This window comes from Mus pahari, chromosome 23 (assembly GCF_900095145.1).
Source record: "Mus pahari chromosome 23, PAHARI_EIJ_v1.1, whole genome shotgun sequence".
Classification (NCBI taxonomy): domain Eukaryota; kingdom Metazoa; phylum Chordata; class Mammalia; order Rodentia; family Muridae; genus Mus; species Mus pahari.
Genome location: NC_034612.1, coordinates 38,480,921 through 38,491,133, shown reverse-complemented (window position 1 = coordinate 38,491,133; position 10,213 = coordinate 38,480,921). Strand labels below are relative to the sequence as shown.

At 49.2% G+C, this 10,213-nt stretch overlaps 1 protein-coding gene across 1 annotated transcript in view; it reads left to right on the top strand.

Annotated features, from left to right (window-relative positions):
- Positions 1 to 2,372: 2,372 nt before the first annotated feature.
- Positions 2,373 to 10,213, top strand: part of Slc7a1 (solute carrier family 7 member 1) — an 84,931-nt gene continuing 77,090 nt past the window's right edge. The window contains exon 1 of the mRNA XM_021186649.2: positions 2,373 to 2,483. The gene's annotated coding sequence lies outside the window, so the exon portion shown is untranslated. The remainder of the gene's footprint in view (positions 2,484 to 10,213) is intronic.

Sequence of the window (10,213 nt, the reverse complement as noted above, 5' to 3'; positions counted from 1 at the left end):
AGGGAGAGAAGGAGGGAGAGAATGAGAGAGAGAGAGAGAGAGAGAGAGAGAGAGAGAGAGAGAGAGCGAGAGAGACTGGGCCTGGCTTGAGTGTCTGAAACCTCAAAGCCCACCCCCCAGTGACACACTTTCTCCAACAAGGCCACACCTATTCCACCAGGCCGCAGCTTCTAATAGTGTCCCTCCCTAGGAGGGCCATTTTCATTCAAGGCACGGAATACTTTTCATGGGCCCTGACTGAGGGATTCCTCTTGTCAATTCTGCAGGCCAGCTGCTTAATGAGATCACTGAACTGAAAACTGTGCTAAAAAATCTCCTAGGCAAGATGAAATCTAGATTGGCTCTCCATGTGGAAGATCTTTAAGGTTTGGAAACCAAAAGCCAGTTTGAAAACAAAACAAAACAAAACAAAACAGGGCCTGGAGAGATGGCTCGGTGGTTAAGAGGACTGGTTCTTCTTCCTGGGTTCATTCTCCAGCACCCACATGGTGGCTCACAGTCACCTGTAACTCTAGCTGATGCCCTTTTCTAGCCTCCCTGGTCTCTGGCACACACATGGTGCTCCTAAAGCCATGCAGGCTGATACACACCTACACATTTAACAAACCCACAATTGTACTTCAAACATTAAAGGTTTGTCCCTTTTCCTGAGACAGGATTTCTCTGTGTAGGCATGGCTAGCCTGGGAATCTCTCCATAAACCAGGCTGGCCTCGAACTCAGAAATCTGAGTGTTGGAATTAAAGGGATGTACCAGCACTGCCCAGTTCAAAGGGTTGTCTTTCAATCAAAATCACAGGGGCTGGGGAGATGGTTCAGTGGGTAACAGTGCATCGCATGAGGACCCGTTTGAATCCCACACCCACTTTACAAACTATGAATGGCTGCATGTGCCTTTAACCTCCAAACTGGGAGGCAGAAACGAACAGATTCCAAGCATCCATTGACCAGGCAGCCTCACCAAAAAATGATGAGTTTGGGGGTTCATTGAGAGATCCTGCTTTACGTCAATAAAGCAGACAGTGATAGAAGAATATACTTGGTATCATCATGCTTTGGCCTCTGCATGTCTGAACACTGACATGTGACATGGGTGCAACACCACACACACACACAAATTGTCAAATAACAAAACTGTGGTTTAAAGATCTTAACTGTAGCCAGGCTTGGTGGTGCACATTAACCCCAGCACTGGGGGAGGCAAAAGCAGATGGATCTCTGAGTTCGAGGCCAGCCTGGTCCATAATGAGTAAATTCCAGGACAGCCAGGGCTGCATAGTGAGATCCTGTCTTGAGAAAACAAAGCAAAACAAAAGCTGGAAGGCAGAAGTTGGTCTTCTAGAAAGGAAAGAGTTGAAGAAAGCAAGAGGTTACTGTCTGCATAGAGAAGGGACATTAGAAAAAAAGCTGCCTAACATCTGGTTGATCCAGGTTGCTCATCTTTTTGTTTTGTTTTTTGTTTATTTGAGACAGGGTTTCTCTGTGTAGCCCTGGCTGTCCTGGAACTCACTTTGTAGACCAGGATGGCCTCAAACTCAGAAATCTGCCTGCCTCTGCCTCCTGAGTACTGGGATTAAAGGCATGGAGCCACCACTGCCCGGCTTTGATGTAATTCTTTATAAAAAAAAAACTTTTATCTTATGCATATTGGTGGTTTACCTGTGTATGTCTGTGCATCGCATTCAAGACTTACAGATTAGTTGTGAGCCCCCATGTGGGGAGTCAGAACTGGGTCCTCTGAAAGAGTTGTCAGTGTTAACTGTTGAGCCATCCCTCAGCCCTATAGATTGTAGTTCTTGACTTTGGAGTAGAGATCGGAAGGAACCCAGGAACTGAAGACTAGATTTGGGGTACTAAACTTGGGGAGAGTCCCTCGGGTGTGAACTGCCTGAGCTGTCCCATTGGCCATATGGGGGAAATATCTTGTATCAGAGGGAGGCTTGTAGGTTCTGGGGCCCTTCCTGACCAAGGCGGAGGCTAAGGCGTTAGCTAGGGCACAGCCGTAAAGTAGTCCAACGTCAAAAGAAGATTTACAACTAAGTCCTAAAAAAAAAAAACAAAAAACAAAAAACCCAACCTCTTTAAAGTGTGTCTTACATCCAGTTTGGAGCAAGAAACCTGGTTGTCAGCTGTCCGTGGCTCCCCAGGAGGGGGCTCGCACCGCTCATCCTGTGTCATCAGCTCTGACCCAAGCTCAGTTGCGGCTGCGGAGGACCAAGGGCGCGCGCGGGAGGCGCCCAAACCGGCGGGGAAGCCCTGTCTCGGGTGTCCCCGCCCACAGGGGCGCGGCCGCGCGGCGCTGTCATTGGTGCCTGGGAAGCTGACGCGCAGCACTGGCCGTGGCCGTGGGGCCCGCGGAGGGCGGCGCGCGGCTGATGAAACCGGCTCGGATTCCGCCCGCGTGCGCCATCCCCTTCGGCGAGCAGGTGTGAGCGGCTTTCTACCCGCGGTCTCCACACAGCTCAGCATCTTGCCGCCTCCTCCGTGAGTACGCGATCCTAGTGATTGCCCAGGAAGCTCTAAAAGCCTGGGCCATCGCGGTGTGCGCGTGTGTCTGTGTGTGTGGCCTCGGGTGGCGGCTCAGGCAAGGCGAGGGTTCTTCTTATCCTCTCCATCTCCGGGGGATGGGTGCGTGGGGCGGGCACCAGTGTTCCGGTCGCCTCTTCCGAGTCCATCTTGGTCCTCTGCAGGCGCAGCGTGGTGCATGATGCAACAGCGGGAGGGAGTGAACACGGGCGACCCGGGTGACGCCCGCCACGCGTGGCCGTGTGTAGGCTCCACGTGGGCGCGGGGACTCGTCTACTCTGGCTGCTCCGGGTGGCATCCGGAATCACCGCAGTCTGGGAGACCTTCCCTTACATGGCGCGGTGCGCGGCACCCCGCCCCGCCACGCGGTCCCGGGCAGTGTCGTCAGCCGAGCCGCGCGCAGGATGGACTCTGTCAGGTCTAGCAGGCAGGTCCCCTATGACCGGAGACCTGAGATTCCCGTCCTCCGGGTCGCCTCATAGTCTCCAGAGGTCCCTTTGGAGGGTCTCCCTCTTGGGTGGGTTTTCCTTGTGACCCGATTCGGCCTGCACAGACTGTTCTTCCAGATGGTGTGGAGTGGGAGGAAGTTCTTCCGGCTCCGTAGACAACCTGTGCTCCGTGTGTTTCTCTCTGTCTAGTGGAAGACTTCCTGGGCACGATCAGGTCACCAGCCAAGGGTGTCCGCAGAGCAGCCCAGTGTCGCTCACGCCAGCCCACTGCTGTGTGGACTTGTGTGTTAAGATAGCCAGACATGTGCTGGGATAGGCAGACATGTGCTGTCAGGAAAACAAAACAAACTAAAAAACTACATTTCCCAGCACCCACAGTTATACTCTCACGTGCAGGAGGACAGGGTTTCAACCATAGGTGTATTTCTTCGAAAGGTGAGTAAACTTTCACTAGAACCCAGAACGTTATCTTCTGCATTATCTTTGGGTTGACTATCTTAGCTGTGACGGGGGCCAGCTGGTAATTGGGATTTTTCTAACACTTCTTGCCCTTCGTGTGTGGTTGAGATAATAGGAAACCGCGACACAGTCATCCCCCTGGTATTTTTAGTTGATCTCAATGGAAATTATTATTTTGACTCGAGCACACCCTTCTGCCACCAAAACAAAAGGGCTTGAGTCACGGGATCAGAATAGACATTTAGAGGGGAAAGTGACCCCATGAATTGAAACAGCTCTGAAAAGTTTAGGGTTTTGAGATCATGTTTTACTTAAGGGTGAAATTTAGAGGATATGTGAGGGAGGGTGGGGGTGAATAAACAAAAGGAACTAGTTAAGTAGAAGTAAGAGATATCCTAGTGGCTGGGGCAGACAGAATCTCTCAGCCCTGGGGCTCTTTCTTGGCCCTTAATTACAGGTTTTAGATTTTTTTTTTTTTAAGGTATGAAGACAAGTTGGTTCCCTTCGGGATTTCTCTTCTAAGACACATGGTCATTATTATATTTGGTAGATCAGTTTCTCCCCCCCCCCCCCCGCCCCCCACAACCCCCCCCCCCTTCCCGTAGGCCAGATTGGCCTCAAACTTGCTACTTGACAAAAGATGACCTTGGTCCTTTTGCCTCCCTCTACCTCCTTAAATGCTGGGATCACAGGCGTGTGCAGTATCCAGGGTCCCCCTGCACACTCCGCTGCAGGCTGCAGGTTTGCACAGTGGGCGCCTGGCAGGCTGGGTTATCTTTTTCACAGGTCCCAGGTCACGGTTTTTGGGTGTAATTAAATGCGTTTACTGCTGTTTAAGTCTGTGTTCTTTTCATTAGACCGGGCAAAAATAAGTAACTACATACATGGTTGCATTATGCTCAGGGAATTACGCCTTTCTCCAGAGCTAGAGGTATTTGCTAATCCTAGGGAGGAGTATGAAGAAGGAAGACGTGGTTAGGGGAAGAAGTACCCGGTAACCTGGTGCTGTCTGGGTATCTGGGCCGTGTTACCTACAGGCATCTCCTGAAGTGCCTTGGTATCTCACCTGGTTCTTAGTCATCACAACAGGCAGGACCCGTAGATCAGACCTTAGAGCGGTGGTTCTCAACCTTCCTAATGCTGCAACCCTTTAATACAGTTCCTCATGCTGTGGTGACCGCCAACCATAAAACTATTATTTTTTTTACTACTTCACAACTGTAATTTTGCCACTGTTATGAATCGTAATGTAAATATCTGACATGCAGGATATCTGATATGGGACCCCTGTGAAAGGGTCGTTCGCTCCCCAAAAGGTTGGGGAACCACTGCCCTAGTGTTTTCTTCATAGTTGGCTGCTTGGGGGTGGGCTGGAGCTGGGGACATAGGGAGTGGGCATTTGAGAGGCGTGTGTGTGCTTGGGATTAATACCAGGGCCTCTAACATGCTAAGCATATGCTAGCGACTCTGTCTCCCCTGACCCACTGCCTGGATACATTTTCACCATTGATCCAGTAAGATTGGCTAGGGTTTCTGTGTGAGGAGAGAGCAAGATGCTGTACTGAGGGAAATGGGTAGGCTGGTCAAAAAGCCTGTTGGATGGAAGAGGGACACTCACGCGATTCATTTATATTTAGTCTAAAGGTTTACTTCTATTTATGTGTATGTGTCTGTGTGGATATTTGTCACGTGTGTACCATGTGGGTACCCCTAGAAGCCAGAGAGTGTTGAATCCCTTGGAGCTTGGGTTACAAGCAGTTGTTGACTTCTGATATGGGTGCTGCTTGTGAACTTGGGGCCTCCGGAGGAACAGTAGTCTCTCTTAAATGCTGAGCCATCTTTCCAGTCCTGGGAGAAAAAGATTTGGCAGTCACAAAATAAAATGTCTAGTATATTCTCACTCACTCATTCATTCATTCATTCATTCATTTAAAGTCTTGCTGTATAGACCAAACATGAGACCCTGCTGGCACAGCCTCCAGAATGCTGGGGTTATATGTACATACGTGTCTGTCACTGCAAATAACCTTTCAAAGATTTATTTGTTTATTTAGAGACATGATCTCAGTGTTTAACTCTTAGCTGCCCTGCCTGGGACTCACTATCTAGGCCAAGCTTGCCTGGAATTCAGAGATCAGCCTGCCTCTGCCTCCCAGGTACTGGGATTCAAGGTGTGCACCACCATGCCTGGCTTCATGTTTATTTAAAATTTTTACATATGTGTTTGTGTGTATGTATGTATGCCTCTTTCTCTGTATGTGCACCATATATGTTCATTGCCCCCAGAGACCAGAAGAGGGTGTCTGATCCCTTGGAAATGGAGTTACAGGTAGCTGTGAGCCCCCATGTGGGGGCTGGAAACCAACGTCATGTCTTCCATAAGTGTTCTTATCTACTGAGAATTTCTCTAAGTAACTTTTTGGATACCTTCACCACCAAAGGACAGGCTCGTAGTGATGGACTTTCTTGGGGCCATTGAAGCTACCTGTTCTGGGGTTTGTTCAGGCCAACCCAAAGCTGGGGTCTCTTCTAGCTTTGTCTGTTGCTCATCACCCATCTTGGGTCACTTTCTCCTCCAGGTGTTAGTCTGGTGTTGAGATTGCCCCATGGGTTGGGGACCCTCTGAACTTAGAATCCTAATGCCTTAGAGTTCTCTGGACCTTGAGCCGGCAGCATGAGATCCCAGGTGTGGTGGCTAGTTCTGGTTGTCAACTTGACTACATCTGGAATGACCTACAACCCAGAAATGGAGGGCACACCTGGGATCCAGATCTTGAGTCTGGAAGAGACGGGCTTCTGACCTGGAACTTGACATGGAGTAACGCACACTTTAGATCCTTAGAGGGTTTCGAGGCATAGTGGTCATGAAAAGCTTAGACCCAAGCAAGGTGGTGCTCACTTTTAATCTCAGGAGACAGAGGCGAGCAGATCTCTGAGTTCAAGGCCAGCCTGGGTTCAGAGCAACTTTCAAGTCAAGTTTATGTTCAAACATGGTGGTGCACACCTTTAATCTGGCCCACACCTTCTGCTGGAGGCCTGCATAAGGACATTGGAAGAAGGAAGACTCACTCTTCTTTGCCTGCTTGCGCTTACTTGCCAGCGCATCTGTTGGAACCTACTTCTTCAGGATTCCAGCTTAGACAGAACACTAGCTGACACACCCAGCCTCGTGAGTCTGAGCAACTTCTAGACTCTTGGATTTTTTAGTCACAGCTGCCCATTGCTGGGTTAGTTGGACTGCAGACGGTAAGTCATTCCAATAATGTCCCTTAATATATGGAGACATTCCATAAGTCGTGTGACTCTAGAGAACCCCGACTAATACACCAGGTCAAGGTGTAGGCTTCCTCCTTCTAGAACAATGCCCCTCCCTCCCCCCAGACAGGGTTTCTCTGTGTAGCCCTTGCTGTCCTGGAACTCACTCTGTAGACCAGACTGGTCTCAAACTTGAGATCTGCCTGCTTCTGCCTCCCGAGTGCTGGGATTAAAGGCGTGCAGCACCATCACCCAGCATCTTTGGTGGCAGGTTTTCAGCCTTGTAACACCCCCTGGCTTCTTCTGTTCCTTTGTAACACTCCATATCCCCCACCAAGCTCAAAGCAGCCTTGAGAACGGTTGCATCCGAAGTAGTTCGGAGCGAGCCACAGTTCCTCAAGGGCAGTATAGAATGTTTGCCCCTGCGATCTGCCAGGATGGGCGCAGACTGGGGAAATGATTCGTAGACTGCTGACTGAGCATGTCTCCTTGCAGCAATGGCTAAGGGATGATGCTTATGGATCTGTATGGGGAAGGCTTCCACCCTCCCAGAGAGAATTCGGAAGGGTTACTTCTGTCACAACTCAGAGGTTGCTTTGGGCTCTTCCTCTCTGGTGGCTGTCATGCACAGTGCGGGAGCCTGCAGATAGTTCATTGTGTGGTCCTACCATGAGCTTAATGCAGGCTATGATGAAGGAAAGGCTGTACCCTTCCAGAAGGGAGCTAGGAACAGCCCCTTCCCCACCCCCACCCCCACCCCCACCCCCCCACCCCTGTTCCCTATCCTCCAACCCCACCCCAGGCTCCTGAACTTTATACACTTCAGGTTAGGAAGGCCGAGTCCCATAGGGTTTCTTCAGCAAATTAACACTGTCAATTCCAAGTCTAAATTCCTAAATCTTTCTTCCTTCTAATATCAAACGGAAATCAAACTCAGAGAAGGAATACCTTTAAGGGTTGTGCGTTGAAGGTTTATCTTGGAATGAGGGACTGTCCTATCTCATAGCAGGCTGTACCTTTGGGCATTGTCTCTCTTTTTCCTAATAACATTTCCCCTCCTTTCCTTCTGGCAGGGGTGGGTTCATTTCCTTACCTTTCCCTATTTTCCTTACAGTGCCTTTTTTTTTAGTTTGCTTCTCTGTCACTCTGTTAAACACCATGACCCAAAAGCAACCCAGGGAGGAAAAGATCTATTTCAGGGAAAATCACGTCATGGCAGGAACTCAAGGCCCAAGCTTGAGAGATTGAGGCAGAAACCATAGGAGGGACTGCTTTCTGGTTTGCTGCTCTCCAAGGCTTGCTCAGTATCTTTCTTATACAACTAGGCCTATCTGCATAGGGATGGCACCGCCCATGGTGGGCTGCGCCCTCCCACATCAATTAGCAGGCAATAAAGGGTCTTGCAGATATGGCCACAGGACATTTTTTTTTTTTTTTAAGATTTATTTATTTATTATATGTAAGTACACTGTAGCTATCTTCAGACACTCCAGAAGAGAGCGTTGGATCTTGTTACGGATGGTTATGAGCCACCATGTGGTTGCTGGGATTTGAACTCCGGACCTTTGGAAGAACAGTCGGGTGCTCTTACCCACTGAGCCATCTCACCAGCCCCCACAGGACATTCTTGATGGAGGCAATTCCATTTCTGCTCTTCTTCCTAGGTGTTGACAGGCAAAATTAGCCGTCAAAGCTAGTTGAGGTTCTTGACCTTAAGGAGAACCAGATGTTGTCTTCTGTGTGTAGGAGCTGACCCAAGTTCTGCATCATAGAGCCATTAGCAGTAACAACTTTGGGCATGGCCTCTTAGTTTTACTTTAAGTTAATTTTATTTGATGTGTATGGTTGCTGTCTTAGGGTTTCTATTTCTGTGCAAAACATCAGGACCAAGAAGCAAGTTGGGGAAGAAAGGGTTTATTCGGCTTACACATTCACATTGTTGTTCATCACCAAAGGAAGTCAGGACTGGAACTCAAGCAGGTCAGGAAGCAGGAGCTGATGCAGAGGCCATGTTCCTTACTGGCTTGCTTTCTTATAGAACCCAAGACTACCAGCCCAGAGATGGCACCACCCACAAGGTGACCTCCCACCTTGATCACTAAGAGAAAATACCTTCCAGCTGGATCTCATGGAGGCATTTCCTCAGCTGAAGCTCCTTTCTCTGTGATAACTCCAGCTTGTGTCAAGTTGATACACAAAACCAGCCAGTGCGGTACAATTGCTTTTGCCTGAATGTATGTCTGTTTATCATGTATGCCAGGTAAGAAGAGGTCATCAGATCCCTTGGAACTGGAGTTACAGCTGGTTATGAGCCGGTCATGAGGGTGCTGAGGGTCAAACCTGGGTCCTCTGGAGGAGCTGACAGTGAGTGCTCTTAACTGCTGAGCCGTCTCTCCAGTCCCACAAGACCTCTTGAGATATGGCTGATCTGAGGCCAAGACCCAGTTTCTGAACTGGGGGGTGGGGGGAGGATGGGATCAAAGTAAATGCCCTACCCTTTCCCAGAGAAAGGGCCGAATCCCAGAGTGGGCTTTTGTTAGACTGATGCCTCTTCTAAGGTACAATCCATAGTTCATTCATAATAATTGGCTGCCTGTAACTTGTTTGTTGGTTTTTGAGATAGGATCTCAGTAAGTTGCCCACTGTATTAGTTACTGTGCTGTTGCTATGATAAATAAAACACCCGGACCAACGGGACGAATAGCAGGAAAGGCTTACGTGAGCTTACGGGTTCCAGAGGGATGAGTCCATCCAGGTAGGAAAGCAAGGTAGCATAGCAGCTGGTGTTCAATGCTGCAGGCTCACCAGTTTTACCGTAAGCACGGGTCCGGTGGTGGTAGACTGTGCAATGGGAATGGTAGGAGGCTTTGGAACCTCAAAGCCCAAGTCTCCAGTGATACACTTCCTTCAGTAAGGTCACCCCTCAAAGTTCCCCAAACAGTGCCACCATCTGGGGACCAGGTGTTCAAGAACACGAGCCTATGGGGGACATTCTCATGCAAACCGTTACTCTGCGGCTGCTCTCTGAACTCCTGGACTCAAGCAGGACTCGAGGCCTTAGCCTCCCTAGTAGCTAGGACTACAGAAGCTCGGCCCTACGACTAACATTTTTTTTTTTTAGCAGTCTTTTTTTTTTTTTTAATTTATTTATTATATGTAAGTACACTGTAGCTTGCTCTACCCCACTCTCTCCGGCCCAAAGATTTATTTATTTATTTATTTATTTATTGTTCTATGTGAGTACACTGTAGCTGTCTTCAGACATCCCAGAAGAGGACATCAGGTCTCATGATGGATTGTGGTGGCTGGGATTTGAACTCAGGATCTTCGGAAGAGCAGTCAGTGCTCTTAACCGCTGAGCCCCACGACTGACATTTTTAGCTGTCCTTTTGAACTCCTTCTTCCTGGAGAGGGGTGGTCTAGGTGGGATGATGGCCCGGTCTGTGTCCTCTTCACACAGAGTCTGGCACACACCATGCTTCGCTGTTTGATTTACTTCACTTCCTTGAGACTGCCTGTATTAGG